Below are 21,622 nucleotides of genomic sequence, written 5' to 3' on the forward strand. Positions count from 1 at the left end.
ACCATAATTGAAACTCTTTCAGGTCTTAAAATGGGTTTAAATTTGAGCATCATCATAAGAAAACCTCCTGTGCAATCTTATTTTAATATAATCAAAAACACATTGAAAAGTCACATTTGGGGATATTTTTATCAGTACTTCATTTATAGTCCTTAGAACACCGCTCCTGTGTCCATCGGTGGCTAGCGTTTCTCTTACTGCTTCAGGGACATGTGGTACAAATCATCTGTAGGCCAATCTGTAAAAAAATAACACAAAATTAATTCAGTGGATAATAAATGTCTACAAACGCAGCATTTTTATTCCTTTTACATTGCCGATTCTGAGAGCATTGTGTACTATCAATCTCATTGATCCCACAAGCAATCCAGGGAACTAGTCATGAAGAAGGCATGAACCAGTCTTTTCTTCTCTCTCTTGGAAGGAGGGAAATTCAAAATACAGTCTATAATCTTATTATGAGCCTTCAATCATCTCTCTGAAAACAATATAAATTGTAGAAAGCATTTAGAAAATATGATGCCATTCTAGCTTATTATTTAGACCATTGGGCTCATTTTCGAAACAGAAGGATGTCCATCTTTTGACATAAATCGGAAGATGGATGTCCTTCTCCCAGGGACGTCCAAATCGGTATAATTGAAACCCGATTTTGGACGTCTCCAACTGCAATCCGTCGCAAGGACGTCCAAAGTTCATGAGGGCGTGTTGGAGGCGTAGCAAAGGTGGGACTTGGGCATGCCTAACACTTGGATGTCTTTGACCCATAATCAAAAAGAAAACAAGGACGTCCCTGACGAACACTTGGACATTTTCACCCGGGCGTGTTTTTCTTACAAATAAGGCAAAAAAAGGTGCCCAAAATGACCAGATGACCACCGGAGGGAATCGGGGATGACCTCCCGTTACTCCCCCAGTGGTCACTAACCCCCTACAACCCTCAAAAAAAATCTTTAAAAATGTCGTGCCTGCCTCTATGCCAGCCTCAGATGTCATACTCAGGTCCATATCAACAAGTGAAGAGTCCAGTTTAAATGTCTAAATAATCAACACGATGTATTAAAATTCCAGATATTCCTTTATTCTCAAATATTATCTTCTTTTGCATACATAAAAAATAGTTGAGCATTTAGCTATGGCTTGATTTCATTGCATCTCATCAAACCCCAATTCTTTCATGCAGCGTTCTAAGCCATTACTACTACTACTACTACTACTATTAAACATTTCTATAGCGCTACTAGACTTACGCAGCGCTGTACAAATTAACATGAAAAGACAGTCCCTGCTCAACAGAGCTTACAATCTAAATTGGACAGACGAACAGACAGCTAGGGGTGGGGAAATTGCAGTGGTAGGGGTGATAAGTGAAGCAACCTCCAATCTCTGCGTATATGGTGTCCACACCGACGGGCGTATCCGTGACTGAGGCGGGGAAGAGCCCCGGTCTGGAGGGCGAATTATCGCTCAGCCCATTCGGACCAGCAACTCCATCACCACCGCACTTAGACGGAGCCGGGGTTCCAAGTGCGAAGAACAGCGTCTCGAAGGGGCGGCAGACCCCGTCGAATGTAGCGGCGTCAGCGATTCAACTACATGTGGGGAGTTTAGCGCCAGGCATGGCGGGAGAAAACGCTGCAGTGGAGGAGACCCGAATTGCTGACTCCCCTCCCACCCTCAAAAAACATCTTTAAAAATATTTCGTGCCAGCCTCTATGTCAGCCTCAGATGTCATACTCAGGTCCATTATTATTGCAAGCGGAACAAAATGGATTTTCCATTTGAAGACACTGGAACCACATGGAGGGGCATTTTTGAAAGGGATGTCCTAGTTGCGATTTGGATGTCCTTGCAAAACGGTGAAATCCAGGGGCGGGGAAACCCATATTTTTGAAACAAGATGGACGTCCATCTTTCGTTTCAAAAATGCCATCAGAGACATCCAAATCCTTAAATTTGGATGTCCCTAGACATGGATGTTTCTGACTTTTGGCGATTTTCGAAACCAAAGACGTCCATGTCAAAAACGGCCAAATGCAAGCCATTTGGACATGGGAGGAGCCAACATTTGTAGTGCACTGGTCCCCCTGACATGTCAGGACACCAACCAGGCACCCTAGGGGGCACTGTTGTGGACTTCATAAAATGCTCCCTTACCTTGTGTGCTGAGCCCCCCAAAACCCACTACCCACAACTGTATACTACTACCATAGCCCTTACGGGTGAAGGGGGCACCTAGATGTGGGTACAGTGGGTTTCTGGTGGGTTTTGTAGGGCTCGCATTTACCACCACAAGTGTAACAGGTAGGGGGGGATGGGCCTGGGTCCGCCTGCCTGAAGTGCACTGCACCCACTAAAACTGCTCCAGGGACCTGCATAGTGCTGTGATGGACCTGAGTATGACATTTGAGGCTGGCATAGAGGCTGGCACAAAATATTTTTAAAGTTGTTTTTTGAGGGTGGGAGGGGGGTTAGTGACCACAGGGGGAGTAAGGGGAGCTCATCCCCAATTCCCTCCGGTGGTCATTTGGTCAGTTCTGGCACCTTTTTGTGTGTTGGTCATAAGAAAAACTGGACCAGGTAAAGTCATCCAAATGCTCGTCAGGGACGCCCTTTTTTTTCCATTATGGGTCGAGGATGCCCATGTGTTAGGCACGCCCAAGTCCCGCCTTCGCTACTCCTCCGACACGCCCCTGGGAACTTTGGTCATCCCCACGACAGAAAGAAGTTAGGGACACCCAAAATTGGCTTTCGATTATGCCGATTTGGGCGACCCCGTGAGAAGGACAAACATCTTCCAATTTGTGTCGAAAGATGGGCGTCCTTCTCTTTTGAAAATAAGCCTGAAATTGAAATTATAGGTGGTTATTTAAGCTGACTTGACTTGGCACCAAGTTTCAGCACTTACGTGCCTGCCTCAGGAGTCTTGATGTGTATACTTGACAGTCACATATATCTTTGGTGAATACGTTTGGTAAAACATTCATGAACTGGTCTGTAAAAAGACCGTTGGTTAGGAAAAAAGTTCAATAGCTTGTGTAACAGCCAAAGCATGGTGCCATGTTGAGTCATCTTAAATAAATACCTATAATTTCACTTTGGAGTCCTGAGTCTATTTTCTAAGAGCCTGATCCTGTTCCAACTCCTTGTACTTCATGGGACCTTTGTGTTCTTTCCACTCATTGTATTTTTTTTTTCATAGTGACAAGACCAGATCAGTCACTAATGAGGTTCCAAAGGGAAGAAAGGGCTATCACCACAATTGTTTGGCTAAATTGGATGAATTAACCCCACAGCACCTCAGATTAATGTTAGAAACTCAAAGCAGCAAGAGGAGTCTGACATGCCCCCCTCAAAAATTAGTTTGAGTATTAAGCATGTAACACAAGCCATGCTGAGTGAGACTACACAAATAGGGATTGATGGGAGGGGGAGTTGTTTTTAACATTTCTTGAGTTTATCTTTTTTTTTTTTGCTTTGCTTTATTTGCTTTATCATACCTTTTTTTTTTGTTAAGACACAACTAAACAAGAATAATTCTGCAGCATAAGAGACACCGAGCATGCTAGAGCAGACTCATGAGGTCGAATATTTCCTCCTGGAATGTAGCTGTCTCCCAATCCAAGGGTCACGGGTTCAAGGCTGACTTGTACCTAATAGATATTAACAGTTGGGGCAGGGAGTGGGGAGCTGAAACTTAGAAACACTGGAAAAAAACAAGACAGTTTGGGTCCTTTCAAGTTAGATTCAAAATGACCTGAGCCATTACTTTGGCTGGTTCATTCTGTCACACAGTCCTGAGGTTAGAACAAGACAAGAGCTACGATTGCTCAAGGAAAAAATAATGACATTGTGCCTCCATGAAGCGCATCCAGCACAAAAGGGCACACAAGAATTACTGAAAGATAAGAGCCTAACAGGAAACTAGTACTTAGAGTAGCAGAAATGTAAGACACAGCTTGGCATAGGGTGGCTATAACAGACCCTTCGACAGGAAGAATAGTTCCTCCTGAAAGAATTTTTAGTACAGTCTTTTGTATGATTTGGTAAGATAGTATGACAGCAGATAGCTTTACTATAAGCTGCACAGTATGGAGGTACTTTTATAACAAGCGCTAACACTGACACCTCAGTTATGTGTGTAAATGTTTAGATCAATGGCAAATATGCATGTAACTATCAAAGTTTCACCTAAGCGCAATTCTGTAAGTATCAGTGTAACCTATCAAACATATACATTGCGAGTGACCGTACGCACCCGCAAATGCGCAGTAGAGACTTCCCTCTCTGTCCCGCCCCTGTATCAATACATGATGATGGGGGCGGGACAGCGAGGGAAACTGCGTGAAGGGGAGGAAACCTCTGAGGTCGCCGCCACCGGTAACCCCCCCCGGAGTCGCCGCCGCCACCCCTCCACCCGGCCCGGGCCCTCTCTTCGCTATTCAACTTACATCGCCGCAGCACGCAGATCAGCTGAGCTCCCGTCGGCCTTCCTTCCCTGCCTGTGTCCCGCCCTTGCCGACGTTACGTCACACGAGGGCGGGACACAGGCAGAGAAGGAAGGCCGACGGGAGCTCAGCTGATCTGCGTGCTGCGGCGATGTAAGTTGAATAGCGAAGAGAGGGCCCGGGCCAGGTGGAGGGGGTGGCGGCGGCGATGGCAACTCCGGGGGGGGGGGGGGGGCACCGGCAGCGGCGACCTCAGGGGAGGGAGGGGCCTTGGAAAACCCCCATTCCAATACTAGCCCGTTTTAACGGGCTCAGCGGCTAGTATTATGCATAATTGCAAGGGGGTTTACACACGGGTGGGGCTAAATATTAAGTGTGTAAGTTATAGAATACTGTAAATGACAGGGATATCTGCCATATTTAGCTACCAACACTTACACCATCTCTGTGGATGGCATAAGTGCTTCTGCCTAAATGTTAAACGTAAATAATAACCCAATTAGGCTAGTACTGTAGAGAGGAATGAAGTCCTCTTAGACTTTACTAAGGGTTCCTTTTACTAAGCGGTGGTAAGCCCAATGCGGGCTTACCGCTCTCTATAACAGAAGCACCGCCAGGGCTACGACAGCAGTCTGGCGGTACTTCCCACCCCTACCGCGACATCATTTCCAGCGCTACAAACATGTATTTATTTTTCTTGTGCCAGACTGTACCTGGCAGTAATCAGTGTTTATCCGGCAGTTATGGGGCAGTGCCGCGTGCTGCCCGGTTACCGCTGGGCTAGCGTGGGAGCACTTACCGCCACCTCAATGGGTGGCGGTAATGACTCCACCCCCCCCCCCCCCCCCCCCCCCCCCAGAAATGGCTGCGCGGCAAGTGCTTTACTTGGCGTTCGGCCATTTCCTGCAGGTAAGTGAGACCTTCCCTTTTACCAGCTGTGGTAAAAGGGGGCCTCGGCGTTCATCTAAAACACGAGCTGACGCCAGTGCCGTTCCCATTTTGCCGCAGCTTGCTAAAAGGGGCCCTTACATAAGTACATAAGTAATACCACACTGGGAAAAGACCAAGGGTCCATCGAGCCCAGCATCCTGTCCACGACAGCGGCCAATCCAGGCCAAGGGCACCTGGCAAGCTTCCCAAACGTACAAACATTCTATACAATCAAGCCATTGTGACATCACTAATGAGGTTGGCTCTTATTGGTGGAATGAGCCACTATGACATCACAATAGGTTAAATCACTGCTCTATGTAATGAAAGTGAGCCAAGTAGAGGACATAAGTAATGCCACACTGGGAAAAGACCAAGGGTCCATCGAGCCCAGCATCCTGTCCACGACAGCGGCCAATCCAGGCCAAGGGCACCTGGCAAGCTTCCCAAACGTACAAACATTCTATACAAGTTATTCCTGGAATTGTGGATTTTTCCCAAGTGACGTATCTACTGCTCCATATAGGCCATACCCCTCTAGGCGTTTGTTTAGGGTTGTACCTGCTGCTCCATCTAGGCCGCATCCCTCTATGCCTTTGCTTAGTGTTGTAACTGCCGCTCTATGCAGGCCACATCCCTCTGTGCCTCAGTTTAGTGTTGTATGTGCTGATCTGTGTGGCCCACACCCCTCTCTGCCTTTGTTTAGTGTTGTAACTGCCGCCACATGCAGGCCACACCCCTCTGTGCCTTTGTTTAGGGTTGCATCTGCCGTTGCGTGTGAGCCACACCCCTCTGTGCCTTTGTTTATAGGTGCTCCGTCACATTACACCCTTCTAGGTCTTTTTGGAAGCGTGAAAGTCCTTTAAGCTTTAATTTGATTCCTCCTCTTTCTTTATAGGGATCCTCTATGCTAACCCACACCTTTGTGAATCCCATCACTGTTTATGTCTTTGTTTTTATCCTTTTTTTGTGTGTGTGTTAAAGCATTAAAAAAAAAAAATGTTTCCCTCAGCTCTGTGTGATAATATATGCCCCACTTATTCAGTGCATATAATACTGTTGTGTTTTTAGCAAAGCACTGAATCTTGCTTCTTTCTGGCTCATCTTTATGCTGGCCGCATCTATGCAATACAGTTAGGATCCGAGGATTGATGTGCAGAGTGTGAGATGAAGCTAATGCACTTTAAAGCGTTCTATTCAGTACTATTTCAGTTGGAATAACCTCACCAGGAGTTCACTTACAGCCAGACATTTTCTATCTACTAAAGCAAGTGTTCCCTTCTCACTTGCCCAAGTCTCAAAGAAACGGTGTTTCAATTTAACATCGATTGTGACATATTTTTTTATGGGCATGATTAAATTACCATTGGTGCTCAGAGATATGGTCGTCTGCCTGTCATAAAACAAGCAAACAAAACTATGGAAAAGATCAAAGGCGTGTTTCCCTGATCGCTGCAGGCTTGTGCCGTTGGGCTGCTTCATCGGTTTTCTTCATGCCTCATCAGCAGTCCATCACGAGCACTAGGTAACATATCAAATGTGATTATCTGCTGGAAATAGATAATGGATAAACGATAGTGACAGACACTTGAAAGTCTTGTCCAGTAGAAGGTATATGTAACATCTGGATTTGCTTATACGCATTGCATCCTTTTTAAACTGTACAGCTTCATACCCATGAGCCTATGTCTTCAGTAGCTGAAACACAGACACACCTAACCACCATACTTCTATTCAGGAAATCTAGACTGCTCCAACTCGACATCTCGCCCATTAGATTGTAAGCTCTTCTGAGCAGGGACTGTCCTTTTTTGTTAAACTGTACAGCGCTGCGTAACCCTAGTAGCACTCTAGAAATGTTAAGTAGCAGTAGTAGTAGTAGTCATCATTTTTGGAAGCTGTCATCAGCATTTTAAATTTTGAATGTCCAAGCGGGAAAAGAACTGAAAGAAACACAGGTACTAGTTTTAAAGTTTCCCTAGTCGACATGGGTAACGTTCAAGAAGATTGTGTTGGTATAGACTGGAAAAGCAGCTCTTTTGTTTATGTGTATTCGCACTTTATAGAGGGGTCCTTTTACTAAGGCGCGCCGAAAAATGGCCTGCACTGGTGTAGGCGTGTATATTGGACGGGCACAGGTCCATTTTTCAGCGCCTGGAAAAAAAGGCCTTTTTTTTTTTGGCCGAAAACGGACGTGCGGCAAAATAAAAATTGGCAGGCATCCATTTTGGGCCTGAGACCTTACCGCCCCCTATTGACTTAGCGGTAAGGTCTCACACGTTAACCGGGCGGTAGAAAATTTAAAAAATATTTTCTACTGCGCGTATCAGATGAGCGTAACAATTAGAATTACCGCCCGGGGCACGTGATACCTGGGTGGTAGTTTTAATTTGACGCGTGCTGTACGCTCGTAGGCGCCTACGTGGCTTAGAAAAGGCCTCCAGAGTGTCTTCGTATGCTGTGGTATCAAGGTGGTTTACAATAAAATTTTTTTTTTAAAAAGATAAGTCAGAAAGGAAAACCATCAAGGAGCCCTTTTACTAAGCTGCAGTCAGCACTAACGCGTGCTTACAGCAGGATAAAAAGCATTACTTTTCAGGCATCCCATGGTAGTTTTGGAATCAGTGCATTACCCACACGCTAAAAATAAAATTTATTTTTTTACGGCTGGGGCGTATCTGGGGGAAGAGAGTAGATACGTTATGCACTAATCGGTTAGCTTAGCTACTTCACTGGGCACCAGGGGCGTAGCCAGACTTTGACGGGAGGGGGGTCCAGAGCCCAAGGGGAGGGGGCACATTTTAGCCCCCCCGGCACCACCGACCCCCCCCACCATTGTCAACCCCGCCACCGCCGCCACTACCAACTTTGACCCGCCCCCCCCTGCCGACGACCCTCTTGACCCCCCTCCCGCCACCAACCCACCGTTGCCTACCTTTTCTGGGTGGGGACCCCAACCCCTGCCAGCCGAGATCCTCTTCTTCCCGCAAAAGGCTTCCTTCTGTTTCTGACGTCCTGCAAGTACAACGTGCAGGACGTCAGAATCACAGAAAGAAGCCTTGCAGATCATCTGTTGTACGTGCAGGACGTCAGAAACAGAAGGAAGCCTTTTTGCGGGAAGAAGAGGACCTCGGCTGGTGGGGGTTGGGGTCCCCTGCCAGCAAAGGTAGGTGACGGCGGGTTGGCGGCGGGAGGGGGGTCGAGATGTTGTAGGCAGGAGGGTCCAGGGCCAAATCTACAAGGGCCCAGGCCCCCTGGCCCCATGTAGCTACGCCACTGCTGTGCTCTAACCGATTAGTGCGGGATTAGAGTGTGAGCCCTTACTGCCTAGAAAATAGGTGTCGGTAAGTGCTCATACACTAGTGGCCCCATACAAACAGGAATCCTGGAAAATGGAACATTTTGCCACCACACATAAAGTGGCCTCAGCATGTGGGAAAGACCCACACTAGGGTAAGCGCAAGCCACTTTTTAGCACAGCTTAGTAAAAGGACCTCCAAATCTGATAGAAAAGAAGCCATAGAGGCTTAGGGGCTCTTTTAATAATCTGCCGGAAAAAGGACCTTGCGGTGGGGGGGGGGGGGGGGCGTTTTCACCCACGTGCCAGGGCCCTTTTTACTGCAGCGGGTAAAAAAAAACCCCAGCACACAAGGCCATGCGGTAAGAGAACTCTTACCACATGGCCATGCGACGGGGAGCCCTTACCGCCACCCATTGCGGTGGCGGTAAGGGCTCCTGCGCTAACCTGGTGGTAATCGGGCAGCATGCGGCAATGCCTGATTACCGCCGTGCAAGCCATTTCAGGAGCTCTTCTTTTTCCCCTGGAAATGGCGCATGCTCAGGGCAGGACTACCGCCATCGGCCATGTTGGGCCGGCGGCAGTCCCAAAAGAGCGAGCGGTAAGTTCGCGTTGGACTTATGCCGCTACGTAAAGTTAAAACGGATATTCTCATGCTAATACTGAGCATATTATTCTGACTCTGACTCGTTTGCAACTTTCAAATCCTGTGATTACATCCATTTTCAAGATATTTCAGTTAGAAATCCAGTGCAGTGAAATCAGTAGAATAATTAATTGTATCTACAGTATAGGTTGTAGAAACCTTCTACTGCATGTAATTCAGGGCAGACTTCAGCCGCCAGCAGCCTTTTCTATTCCTGTCATTTCCAAGTGTTATTTATTTATTTATTTACAAGTCTCTGCCCCCTGCTGTGCAATCACAAGATGAGCACTTACCCTTCTACTCTAATTGCAGTGCCTGCTGTTTAAAAGGGGGAAAAAAAAGTGGTTCTAAGGAGAGATTTTCAGTTTACATCACAGAACAAAAAGTCAGAAAGTTTAGTCAGTTAAATAAGTAGTAACTGTCAGGAAAGCTTAGCCTCTATTAGTTCTTGCATGAAAATGTTTGTACAGTAATGACATCTAAGCTTCTTCCCAGATGGCATACGTGGGATAGTGGTAGCTTGTAGTATCCTATCCTGCTTATAATCGAACGAGAAAAACGCCCAAGTTCCGACCTAAATCGGGAGATGGACGTTTATCTCACAAAAACGAATAACGCGGTATAATCGAAAGCCGAACTTGGACGTTTTCAACTGCACTCCATCGCGGAAGCGTACAAAGTTGACGGGGGCGTGGTGAAGGCGGGACTGGGGCGTGGTTATCACCCGAACAGAGATGGGCGCCTTTCGCCGATAATGGAAGAAAAGTATGAGTTTATAGCTAGAATTTAGGGCACTTTTCCTGGACCCTGTTTTTTCACGAATAAAGCCCCAAAAACTGCCCTAAATGGGAGAGCATTATGCGCTTAATGCAGCAAAAAAGGGCTTACTGTGGGGTATGGTTAGGCATCCCGCAGTAATTTTTGCATGTGCTACCCATGCACTAAAAAAATAGCATTTATTAATAAGTGCGGGGCAGAGAGCAGGTGTGTTCTGCACATAATCGGCTAGTGCAGCTACATTTCTGCATGCTGACTGATTAGCGCATGGTTACCGCTTGAGCCCTTAGGGATTGAACTATATAAATGGTGTCTAAACAATTGGCGCTGTGCATAAAGTCCAGCGAGGTTTATAGAATACACATAGAAAAGAAAATAAGATGATACCTTTTTTATTGGACATAACTTAATACATTTCTTGATTAGCTTTCGAAGGTTGCCCTTCTTCGTCAGATCGGAAATAAGCAAATGTGCTAGCTGACAGTGTATATAAGTGAAAACATTCAAGCATTACTATGACAGTCTGACAGGGTGGGAGGAGGGGGGTGGGCAGGAGGTATGCATGGGGACATCAAAGCATATCATTGATATTCTAACAGGATGGGTGTGGATAGGTGAGGGGTGGGGTGATCAACAGAGACATACAGCTTTATGGTTTATAATGGGCTAGGAACCCCAGATCCTTGTTAAGTCCTTTCTGTTGGGTGTTAAAATAATCAATCATTCTGACTTAAAAGGTCTTACGTTCTTGTATGGTTTTAAAGTTACCTTTCAGGATTCTCACTGTGAAGTCACTGGTACAGTGTCCTGGTCCTGTAAAATGTTGAGCAACAGGTGTGGGAACCCTACTGGCACCAGCATTGTTCATGTGATGTCTATGTAAATTGAATCTTGTCTTAAGCATCTGGCCTGTTTCTCCAATATAGCATCCTTCGTTACATTTTTTACACTGAATGATATATACCACATTGGCAGATGAGCAAGTGAAAGATCCCTTTATGTTGAATATCTTTCCTTTGTGGATAACTGTGGGGTCCTGTGAAATATTTTGGCATAGTTTGCAACTGGATAAATTACAGGGACGTGTGCCCTTCTGTTCCTTTTCAGTTTGTGATGGAAGTTTACTTCTGATTAGCTTGTGTTTTAAGTTGGGTGGCTGTCGGAAGGCCAGTACTGGTGGGGATGGGAATATCTCTTTCAGTAATTCATCCTCCTGGAGTATAGGTTGTAGATCTCTTATGATTTTCCTCAGTTTTTCCAGCTCTGGATTGTATGTCACTACAAGGGGGATTCTGTCTGTGGATTTTTTTCTCCTTGTACTGTAGCAGATTTTCCCTGGGTGTTTTGAGGGAGGAGGCAATATTCTTGGAGATTATTTTGGGGTTGTAGCCTTTCTGTTTGAAGGATGCAGTCAGGCTTTTAAGGTGTCTGTCTCTGTCCCCTGGGTCAGAGCAGATACGGTGGTATCTTGTGGCTTGGCTGTAAATGATGGATCTTTTTGTATGTGAAGGATGGAAGCTAGAGTTGTGGAGGTAGCTGCATCTGTCTGTGGGTTTCTTATACTGTTATAACAATCTGTTAGATCTTGTACCTCTACACCTCTTAAACATTTGAGCCACAAATGTCGCATCAAATTGCATAGAGCTACCATCTAAATCCTGAATTTTTCTAAAACTCCTTACTTTGAAACTGTTTGCAGACTATGTAGAATTTCTACAGATGAGATGAAACCACCTAGTATAGGTATACCTCCAAATAACACTTCAATACAAAATGGTGTATGGGTCTTTACTGCACTCAGTGGTCCTGTCAGGTGATGCACAATTACTTGTAAAAGGTACAGAAATGGAGTAGAGGAGTGGCCTAATGGTTAATGCAGTGGGTTTCAGGCCTGGGGACATGGGTTTGATTCCCACTGCAGCCTAATTGTTGGGGCAGTGGGTTGAGATCCTGGGGAAGTGGGTTTGATTCCCACTGCAACTCCTTGTGACTCTGGGCAAGTCACTTAACTGTCCATTGCCTCCAGGTACAAATAACCTTAGATTGTGATCCCATTTAGGGCAGAAATGGACCTGCAAAAAATAGTATACGTAAACTGCTTTGATTCTATCTACAGAAAGGCAGTATATCAAGTGTGAAATAAAAGTGAACAGGCAGCATAGAAGAAAACAGTCTCCATAGAAAAGTTAAAAATAGAGTGAAAAGTTTAGAAAGGGAAAAAATGCAAAATTAGGAACAGAGATGAATAAAGGTGGAGAAAATCCAAAAGAAAATGATTGTCATCGGGATGAAAGGCCTTAGGTCACTTTCCAGCTTATAATCGAAAGACAAAAACGCCTATATTGCGACCTAAATCGGGAGATAGGCGTTTATCTCCCAAAAACGAATAACGCGGTATAATCGAAAGCCGAACTTGGACGTTTTCAACTGCACTCCATTGCGGAAGCGTACAAAGTTGACGGGGGCGTGTCGGAAGCGTGGTGAAGGCGGGACTGGGGCGTGGTTATCACCCAAACAGAGATGGGCGCCTTTCGCCGATAATGGAAAAAAAGTATGCGTTTGTAGCTAGAATTTAGGGCACTTTTCTTGGACCCTGTTTTTTCACGAATAAGGCCCCAAAAAGTGCCCTAAATGACCAGAATACCACCAGAGGGAATCGGGGATGACCTCCCCTGACTCCCCCAGTGGTCACTAACCCCCTCCCACCACAAAAATGATGTTTCACAACTTTTTATTTTCACCCTCAAATGTCATACCCACCTCCCTGGCAGCAGTATGCAGGTCCCTGGAGCAGTTGTTAGGGGGTGCAGTGGACTTCAGGCAGGTGGACCCAGGCCCATCCCCCCCTACCTGTTACAATTGTACTGCTTAATGCTTAGTCGTCCAACCCCCCCAAACCCACTGTACCCACATGTAGGTGCCCCCCTTCACCCCTTAGGGCTATAGTAATGGTGTAGACTTGTGGGCGGTGGGTTTTGAGGGGGATTTGGGGGGCTCAACACCCAAGGGAAGGGTGCTATGCACCTGGGAGCTCTTTTACCTTTTTTTTTGTTTTTGTAAAAGTGCCCCCTAGGGTGCCCGGTTGGTGTCCTGGCATGTGAGGGGGACCAATGCACTACGACTCCTGGCCCCTCCCACGAACAAATGCCTTGCATTTATTCGTTTTTGAGCTGGGCGCTTTCATTTTCCATTATCACTGAAAAACAAAAACGCCCAGCTCACAAATTGTCGAATAAAACTTGGACGTCTATTTTTTTCGAAAATACGGTTCGGTCCGCCCCTTCACGGACCCGTTCTCGGAGATAAACGCCCATGGAGATAGACGTTTCCATTCGATTATGCCCCTTTTTGTACTATATTGTGAACCTCTCACAAAAGTCAGGCTCTTGGAACTGACTGATCAGGAATATGTGATTTAGACAATGGCATACTGAGGGCGGGGTGGTGGGGGCAGTCTGCCCCGGGTGCAGGCCGCTGGAGGGGTGCAGAAAGCTGGGAGCAGCCGCGCGGCTGTCAGCTCCGCTGGTTCCCTGCTCCCTCTGCCCCCAAACAGGTTACTTCCTGTTCCGGAGCAGAGGGAACAGGGAACCAGCGGAATCGACAGCCACGTGGCTGCTCCCAGCAGGTAAGAATGTACCTGGGGGGGGGGGCTTGGGTGTTGATGCGTTGGGGGGGGGGGCTTGGGTGATACACTGGGGAGGAGGGGATGTTGATGCGCTGGGGGGGGGGTGTCGTGCTGCACCTGGGGGGGGGGTGCACAGCAGCGATCCGCCCCGGATGGCAGCTGACCAAGGATCACCACTGGATTTAGAACACATGCTCTTGATCAGAGTTGAATCCAGAAGAAGCAGATGAACTCTGACCGTGGTCTGTTATACTTCAACTACAACCATGACAAGAGATCTAAAAGGCAGATCCGTTATTAGCCATAGTCTTTCTTTCTGAATTCAAGGTGCTCTGGCTCTGAGAAGACTTGGACAACATGACCTTACTGATGGTAAATGTTATTTCTTCTTGGATGGCATGGTAGAAAAGCTTCATTTGCTGTTCTTTGCTTTTCTTGAATTGTTGTCACATTCTATACGTGTCTGTGAAATATTTATATATAAGATAAGAAAGAAGCATCACTGGAATACCAAGAAAAGTAAGATGAGGAGAACTCAGAACCAAGGGAAGAAAAGAAATAGGAAATTAGAAATGATATGGCATAAAAGAAGAGAGAAAAAATATCAAATATGTTCCTGGGGTGTAGCTTGGAGAGAATGTAGAAATACTGAGATGCTAAAATTAATAAGAACCAACCAGGAGCACTTAACTCAGTCAGAGAACTTAACAGTACGGGATAGAGGGTTTGAAGACTAGAACTTGGCCAAACAGTAAGATCAGGAGCTTCTTGAGAAGATTACAATGGAAGCTGAGATGATGAATTGACCACTGGTTTGTGAGGGCCAACAAGAAGGTTGGAATGCTGTGTAACACATAAAGGATGCAGCAAGTACAAACCCTGACACAGTCTGTCATACATTTCCTCATGACCATCATTTTTGTAATAGTTTGTTCACCAATCCCCCAAATCCTAGTTTAGAGCACTCATCAGTAGTTTAGCCAGTATTCTGTGGGAGGTGGATGCCATCTATTTCAGCAGCCCTTTGAAAATCATCTCATGGTCTAAGAAGCCAAACTGCTCTCATTTGCACCATCTATATAGTCATTCATTTTCTGGATGCAGTCTTCTGTGGCTTAGCTTTCACCCTCAAGAGGTAGATTCACAACAACATTTTCACATCTTCACATTATTTCCAAGAGCAAGAAAGTCACCCATGACATGATTGGATGGCTAAGTTGTAGTATCATTTGAGCCAACATGGATGAGCTGCATTGGATAATAGTAGGGTTGATGAATCTTGGCAAACTCTCTGTGATGTTTTAAATACTGGCATTGGGCAGATAGTAGTCCTCCCAGGACATCATGATTGGCAGATGGCTGTCTTTATACTTCTCAGAAGGGAGTTGACAACCATCAGTACCCTTCACTTCTTAGTGGTTACTGCTCCTTGTTTTTATCTACCCCTCTCTAGACCCCCGCAGGACCCTTCCACACGGAGGTGTACAGAGGGTTTGTTCTTCTAAGATCTTTTTAACCGCCTCCCTGAATTCCAGTGACACCCCTTCCCATGGGTATCGGCGCTGGGGAGGCATCAGAAGGCGCAGTTCAAATCTAATTCCCATGACCACAGCTTTCTGTCTACTTGGATCTAAGTGAATCTTTGGCCATTTATGTTCCCACATAAAATCTATACAATATCTATAAGACTGTTTCAGTGAGAAATCTTACTTAGGTGTGTGTGTGTTATTTTGTAAAACAGATGGAAGATGGAGAATAAATTGAAATAAAGACAGGAACAGTTTAGTTACAGAAGTAGTCTTTTTATTCTTACCTAAATCAGGCTTTATTCTGGTACATTCAGTGGACAGATTCTGGATCCAACCGGCCAGAGCTTAGCTCCCTAAGATGTGTTGGGGAAAACTTCCGAAGATTGCTCGGATGCCCACTTCTTATATAGTATTTGGTCCCCATACAAGTCTATGGACAGGGACTTTTTTTTTTCTAATCTTGCATAATCAGTGAATCATACTTAACCGCCGGTCAGGTGCCCACCTGCCCCTCCTCTCAAAGATTGCTTAATAGTGCCAATTTCAACACTTTCACTTCCTCTTTTCCAACCCTAAGACACAGATCTGTGTCTTTATATCTTGTGATACTGAGAGCCATTTTATAAAGACATTCTCCATCTTAAGAACCAAACTCTTTACCATTTTTGTCTCTAATTTCCTCATCTTGAGTGTTACACTCAATTTGAAAGTTGTACCAGGTTTCCTTAAGACTCACCAAGCAGTCCTGCTCTTGCAGGTTCTCTGCTATAAGGCCATCAGCTGGTTATCAGGCCTAGTCAGTGCTTTTCAGCTGGTTAAAGCCGTGTAGCTTGGCCCACCACCATTCCAGTGGATAGGTCTCAAGCTAGAACACATATTAACATCCTGTAGCTTTGGGTTTTTCAATTTCTGTTCCTATGATGTTCTCTTCACTTCTAAGGCTACATACCAGTTAGAGTTAGGGTGTTGTTTCTGTGGAGTCTGGTGATCTGTGTTCATTTATCATATTCTTGTACAGTTTCTTCTTTTCCAGATATCTCAGATCAAGAGGCACTTCATCAATTTATCTGCCATAGTAATGGATGCTTCTCAGTATTGCCATCTCCCCTGTCTCAGTTCATCTACTTCAGTGGTCTCCAACATGTGGCTCTGGCAATCCATTGTTGTGGCCCCATAACCAATGTGGCACTGTTCAAGTAACCAGATTTGCACGTGCTAAGGCGTTCTTCACAGAAACCATTTCTTCTGGTAGAAGGGAGCTGGTAATCCAGAAGAGTTAACTCTGCTCTGACTCTTACTACTTCTGGGACACTGCTACTTTCTCTTTTGTATCCAGTCATTTCTTCGGAAAGTCATGTTAATAAACAAAGAAGTCTCGGTGAGGCCCCATTTGGAGTACTGCGTGCAGTTCTGGAGACCGCACCTTTGGAAAGATATAAACAGTCGGTCCAGAGGGTGGCTACGAAATGAGTAAGCGGTCTTGAATGCAAAAATTATAGGGACAGGCTTATGAACCTCAATGTGTATACGCTGGAAGAGAGGAGGGAGAGAGGAGACATGATAGAAACGTTTAAATATCTCAAGGGCATTTATGTACAGGAAGAGATCCTTTTTCAAATGAAGGAGAGCTCTGGACTGAGGGGGCATACGACAAAGTTAAGAGGGAATAGGCTTAGGAGTAATCTAAGGAAGTACTATTTCACAGAAAGGGTGGTGGAGGCATGGAATGGCCTCCCGGTGGAGGTTGTGGAGTCGAGGACTGTTCCAGAATTTAAAAAGGCATGGGATAAGCATGTGGGATCACTTAGAAACAGGAAGCATTAGGGGTTACAGAGGATGGGGGTAAGCCCAATGCGGGTTTACCACTTGCTATATAGAAAGTACCGCTGGACTTCTATAGCAGCCTGGCAGTACTTCCCACACCTAGCATGCTGTCATTTCTGGTGCTACAAAAATGTATTTATTTTTGTAACGCCGGAGTGTACCTGGCAGTAATCAGGCTGTGTGGTGCCCGGTTACTGCAGGGTTAGTATGGGAGCCCTTACCGCCACCTCAATGGGTAGCGGTAAGGGCTCCGCCATGAAATGGCCACATGTCAAGTGCTTTACTTGCCGCGCGGCCATTTCCTGTAGGAAAGTGAGACTTCCCTTTTACCAGCTGCGGTAAAAGGGGGCCTCAGCATGCATGAAAAACACATGCCGACGCAGGCCCCCCTTTGCCACAGCTTTGTAAAAGGGGCCCAAAATGTTTCCTATCAAATTCATATTCCTTCATCTGATTATCCTTGAGAATGGGAGATTTTTTTTTTCAGCCTGCTTTTTCTTTCTGAAAGTGGAATTTTGGTCAGTATGATTTCTGTATCTTGAGGAATCCATTCTCAGCTCATAATAAATATGAAATGGAACACAAGTTTTATTGAAGTTTTAGGATGCATCTTCCAGTTCTAAAATTGACCTTTTGCTTTTCCAGATCTGTAATTGTGTCGTGTTGATACCAAAGAATACCCTTTTTTTTCCCCTCCAATTGCACTTTTCAAGAAATGAGAGAAAAACGCATTGAGAAATGGAGCAGCAATCTGATTTCCTCTGCTATAAATCACACTTTGAAAAAGTGAGGGACAGAGAAGAAATCAAGCTGAGTGGTGGTTCCTTTATCACTATTTGGTGCTGATGCTGTAAAATTGTTCTTTATTTTCTGGGGTTTTGCAGCCAGCATCCATCACCATGAGATGGAAACCTCCAAGGATCAATCAGATATAAAGAACACACACACACACAAACATTCCTCTGTGTGAGAGAATGCTCTGCATTAGAATTTTTCAAAAATGATTTCAATACATCATTGGATGCTAGCTGATAGGAAACACACAATGCTTTAAAAAAAAGCATTACGCTGATAAACAATTACACTGAGTTCATGTTCCATCTTGAGGGTTATTCTTAGATGCTGAACTATGGAACACATATCAGATCATTTCCAATAATGCATCATTTACAACCATTTTCTCTACAAAACCGTTCTAGGTATAAAATGATCCATTTCTTTCACAATTAGGGAGCCTTTCTTAGAAATTTTGGGGGGTCGTATTACTAAGATGCACCAAAAGGTGGCCTGCGCTGGTGTAGACGCGTGTATTGGATGTGTGCAGGTCCATTTTTGACCCAAAATGGACGTGCGGCAAAATAAAAATTGCTGTGCGTCCATTTTGGGCCCGAGACCTTACCGCCACCCGTTGACCTAGTGGTAAGGTCTCACGCATTAACCGAGCGGTAATGGTCTCTGTGTGTACAATGCCGGGTTACTGCCCGGTTAGCGCCGAATGACAGCGAAGGGCGACAAAAATGATAGCGGGGATGGGACGACTTCTCTATGAGAAAAGACTAAGGAGGCTAGGGCTTTTCAACTTGGAGAAGAGATGGCTGAGGGGAGACATGATAGAGGTATATAAAATAATGAGTGGAGTGGAACAGGTGGATGTGAAGCGTCTGTTCACGCTTTCCAAAAATACTAGGACTAGGGGGCATGCGATGAAACTACAGTGTAGTAAATTTAAAACAAATTGGAGAAAAGGTTTCTTCACCCAACGCATAATTAAACTCTGGAATTCGTTGCCAGAGAACATAGTGAAGGCGGTTAGCTTGGCAGAGTTTAAAAAGGGGTTGGACGGTTTCCTAAAGGACAAGTCCATAGACTGCTACTAAATGGACTTGGGAAAAATCCACAATTTCAGGAATAACTTGTATAACATGTTTGTACGTTTGAGTAGCTTGCCAGGTGCCCTTGACCTGGATTGGCCGCTGTCGGGGACAGGACGCTGGGCTCAATGGACCTTTGGTCTTTTCCCAGTATGGCATTACTTATGTACTTATATTTTCCGGCGCACTTAGTGGATGCACGATGCACGTCACAAATTAAATTACCGCTGCAACGGTAACAGTAATTAACGTGCATAGGACATGCATTGGCGTCAATGCAGCTTGGTAAAAGGTAGCTTACCCAAATGACCCGACCTAACCATATAAGCCCACCCACATGACTCCTGTTCTGATGATGATTATATCTTAGACCATATCTCCCAATTCTCCTTCATGCTTATCCCCTAGTCCTTCTTCACCATCTTCCCTACGCCATACCCCCCCCCCCCATTCCCTTTTCTTTTACTTACACTTTCTTTGTTGCACCTTTCCGTATTCAATTCATATATTCTTAAGGCCTTTACTATGTTTTTATAGTCTGTAATATTTCCCCTTACAAAAACTTTGTAATTCTATTTACTATGTAAGCCGCATTGACCTGCTATGTGTGGGAAATCGCGGGGGTACAAATAAATAAGTAAAAGGGCCTTTTGGTGATCAAAACAAAAAAATAAAATAAATTCATAAGGTAGAATGTTTGTACGTTTGGGAAGCTTGCCAGGTGCCCTTGGCCTGGATTGGCCGCTGTCGTGGACAGGATGCTGGGCTCGATGGACCCTTGGTCTTTTCCCAGTGTGGCATTACTTATGTACTTATGTCCTCTACTTGGCTCACTTTTATTACATAGAGCAGTGATTTAACCTATTGTGATGTCATAGTGGCTCATTCCACCAATAAGAGCCAACCTCATTAGTGATGTCACAATGGCTTGATTGTATAGAATGTTTGTACGTTTGGGAAGCTCGCCAGGTGCCCTTGGCCTGGATTGGCCGCTGTCGTGGACAAGATGCTGGGCTCGATGGACCCTTGGTCTTTTCCCAGTGTGGCATTACTTATGTACTTATGTCCTCTACTTGGCTCACTTTTATTACATAGAGCAGTGATTTAACCTATTGTGATGTCATAGTGGCTCATTCCACCAATAAGAGCCAACCTCATTAGTGATGTCACAATGGCTTGATTGTATAGAATGTTTGTACGTTTGGGAAGCTTGCCAGGTGCCCTTGGCCTGGATTGGCCGCTGTCGTGGACAAGATGCTGGGCTCGATGGACCCTTGGTCTTTTCCCAGTGTGGCATTACTTATGTACTTATGTCCTCTACTTGGCTCACTTTTATTACATAGAGCAGTGATTTAACCTATTGTGATGTCATAGTGGCTCATTCCACCAATAAGAGCCAACCTCATTAGTGATGTCACAATGGCTTGATTGTATAGAATGTTTGTACGTTTGGGAAGCTTGCCAGGTGCCCTTGGCCTGGATTGGCTGCTGTCGTGGACAAGATGCTGGGCTCGATGGACCCTTGGTCTTTTCCCAGTGTGGCATTACTTATGTACTTGTGTACTTATTTTTTTCCAAACAAGCACGCATTGTGGGATTAACTCTGTAACAGTCCCCCAGATGTTCAAAACTATATAACTGGCCAGACACGGCCGCTGACCGGTTAAATAGCATATTAGCACCTAACCATGGATATTCATCGCTTAACTGACTATATTCAGCGGCTAAAATAGACCACATAAATAGCAGACCTTTCTTTAACTGCTAAAAAGTTAACTGGTTAGCGCTGAATATTGGCTTTACCGGTTAACGTTTTAGCAGTTAAAAAAACAAAACCCTGAATATTCAATGCCGGTCTCTGGAAATAACCTGGCATTGAATATCTGGGTTTAACACCAGCAGCAGGACAGCAAAATCTCTGCCTGCTGCTGGCTGAATATCAGGCCCAGGGGGTCTGACAGGTACCTAACTCTTAGGAACCTACTTTCCTTTGTAGCATACAAGTGCAACCAGTCATATACGTTGATGCATGTGGGAAAGAGAAATCCAAACTATGTCAACGTGATGCAAGTTTCCACATTAAGAGTCACCACCCAGAAAAAGGATCTAGGTGTCATCGTTGAGAAACTCTGCTCATTATGCAGCAGGTGTGATTTCACCTTGAATATTGTGTGCAATTCTGGTCACGGCATCTCAAAAAAGATATATTCAGGCATATCTTCAAAGCATTTAAATTTGCACAGTTACATAGGGGCCCTTTTACTAAGGCACACCTAAAAGTGGCCTGCGCTGGTGTAGGCTTTGGATGTGTACTGGTCCATTTCTTTTTTTTTTTTGTTACATTTGTACCCCGCACTTTCCCACTTATGGCAGGCTCAATGCAGCGGGCAATGGAGTGTTGAGTGACTTGCCCATAGTCACAAGGAGCTGCCTGTGCCAGGAATAAAACTCAGTTCCTCAGTTCCCCAGGACCAAAGTCCACCACCCTAACCACTAGGCCACTCCTCCACGCATTTCCTCAGTATGCCTGGAAAAAAGGCGCTTTCTTTGTGCCAAAAATGGACGTGCAGCAAAATTAAAACCAGTGCATGTTGTAAACTGGGGGTCCTGGAACTCTGCAGGGCTCCCAGGGTTCCAGGACAGAATGTTGCTGATACTGGGACTCAGGGCCAAA

General features: G+C 45.3%; 1 protein-coding gene across 4 annotated transcripts in view; it reads left to right on the forward strand.

The window, feature by feature from the left end:
* NTRK3 (neurotrophic receptor tyrosine kinase 3) overlaps positions 1–21,622 on the forward strand; it is a 1,282,719-nt gene that overhangs the window by 395,970 nt on the left and 865,127 nt on the right. The window lies entirely within an intron of this gene.

This window comes from Microcaecilia unicolor, chromosome 1 (assembly GCF_901765095.1).
Source record: "Microcaecilia unicolor chromosome 1, aMicUni1.1, whole genome shotgun sequence".
Taxonomy (NCBI): Eukaryota; Metazoa; Chordata; class Amphibia; order Gymnophiona; family Siphonopidae; genus Microcaecilia; species Microcaecilia unicolor.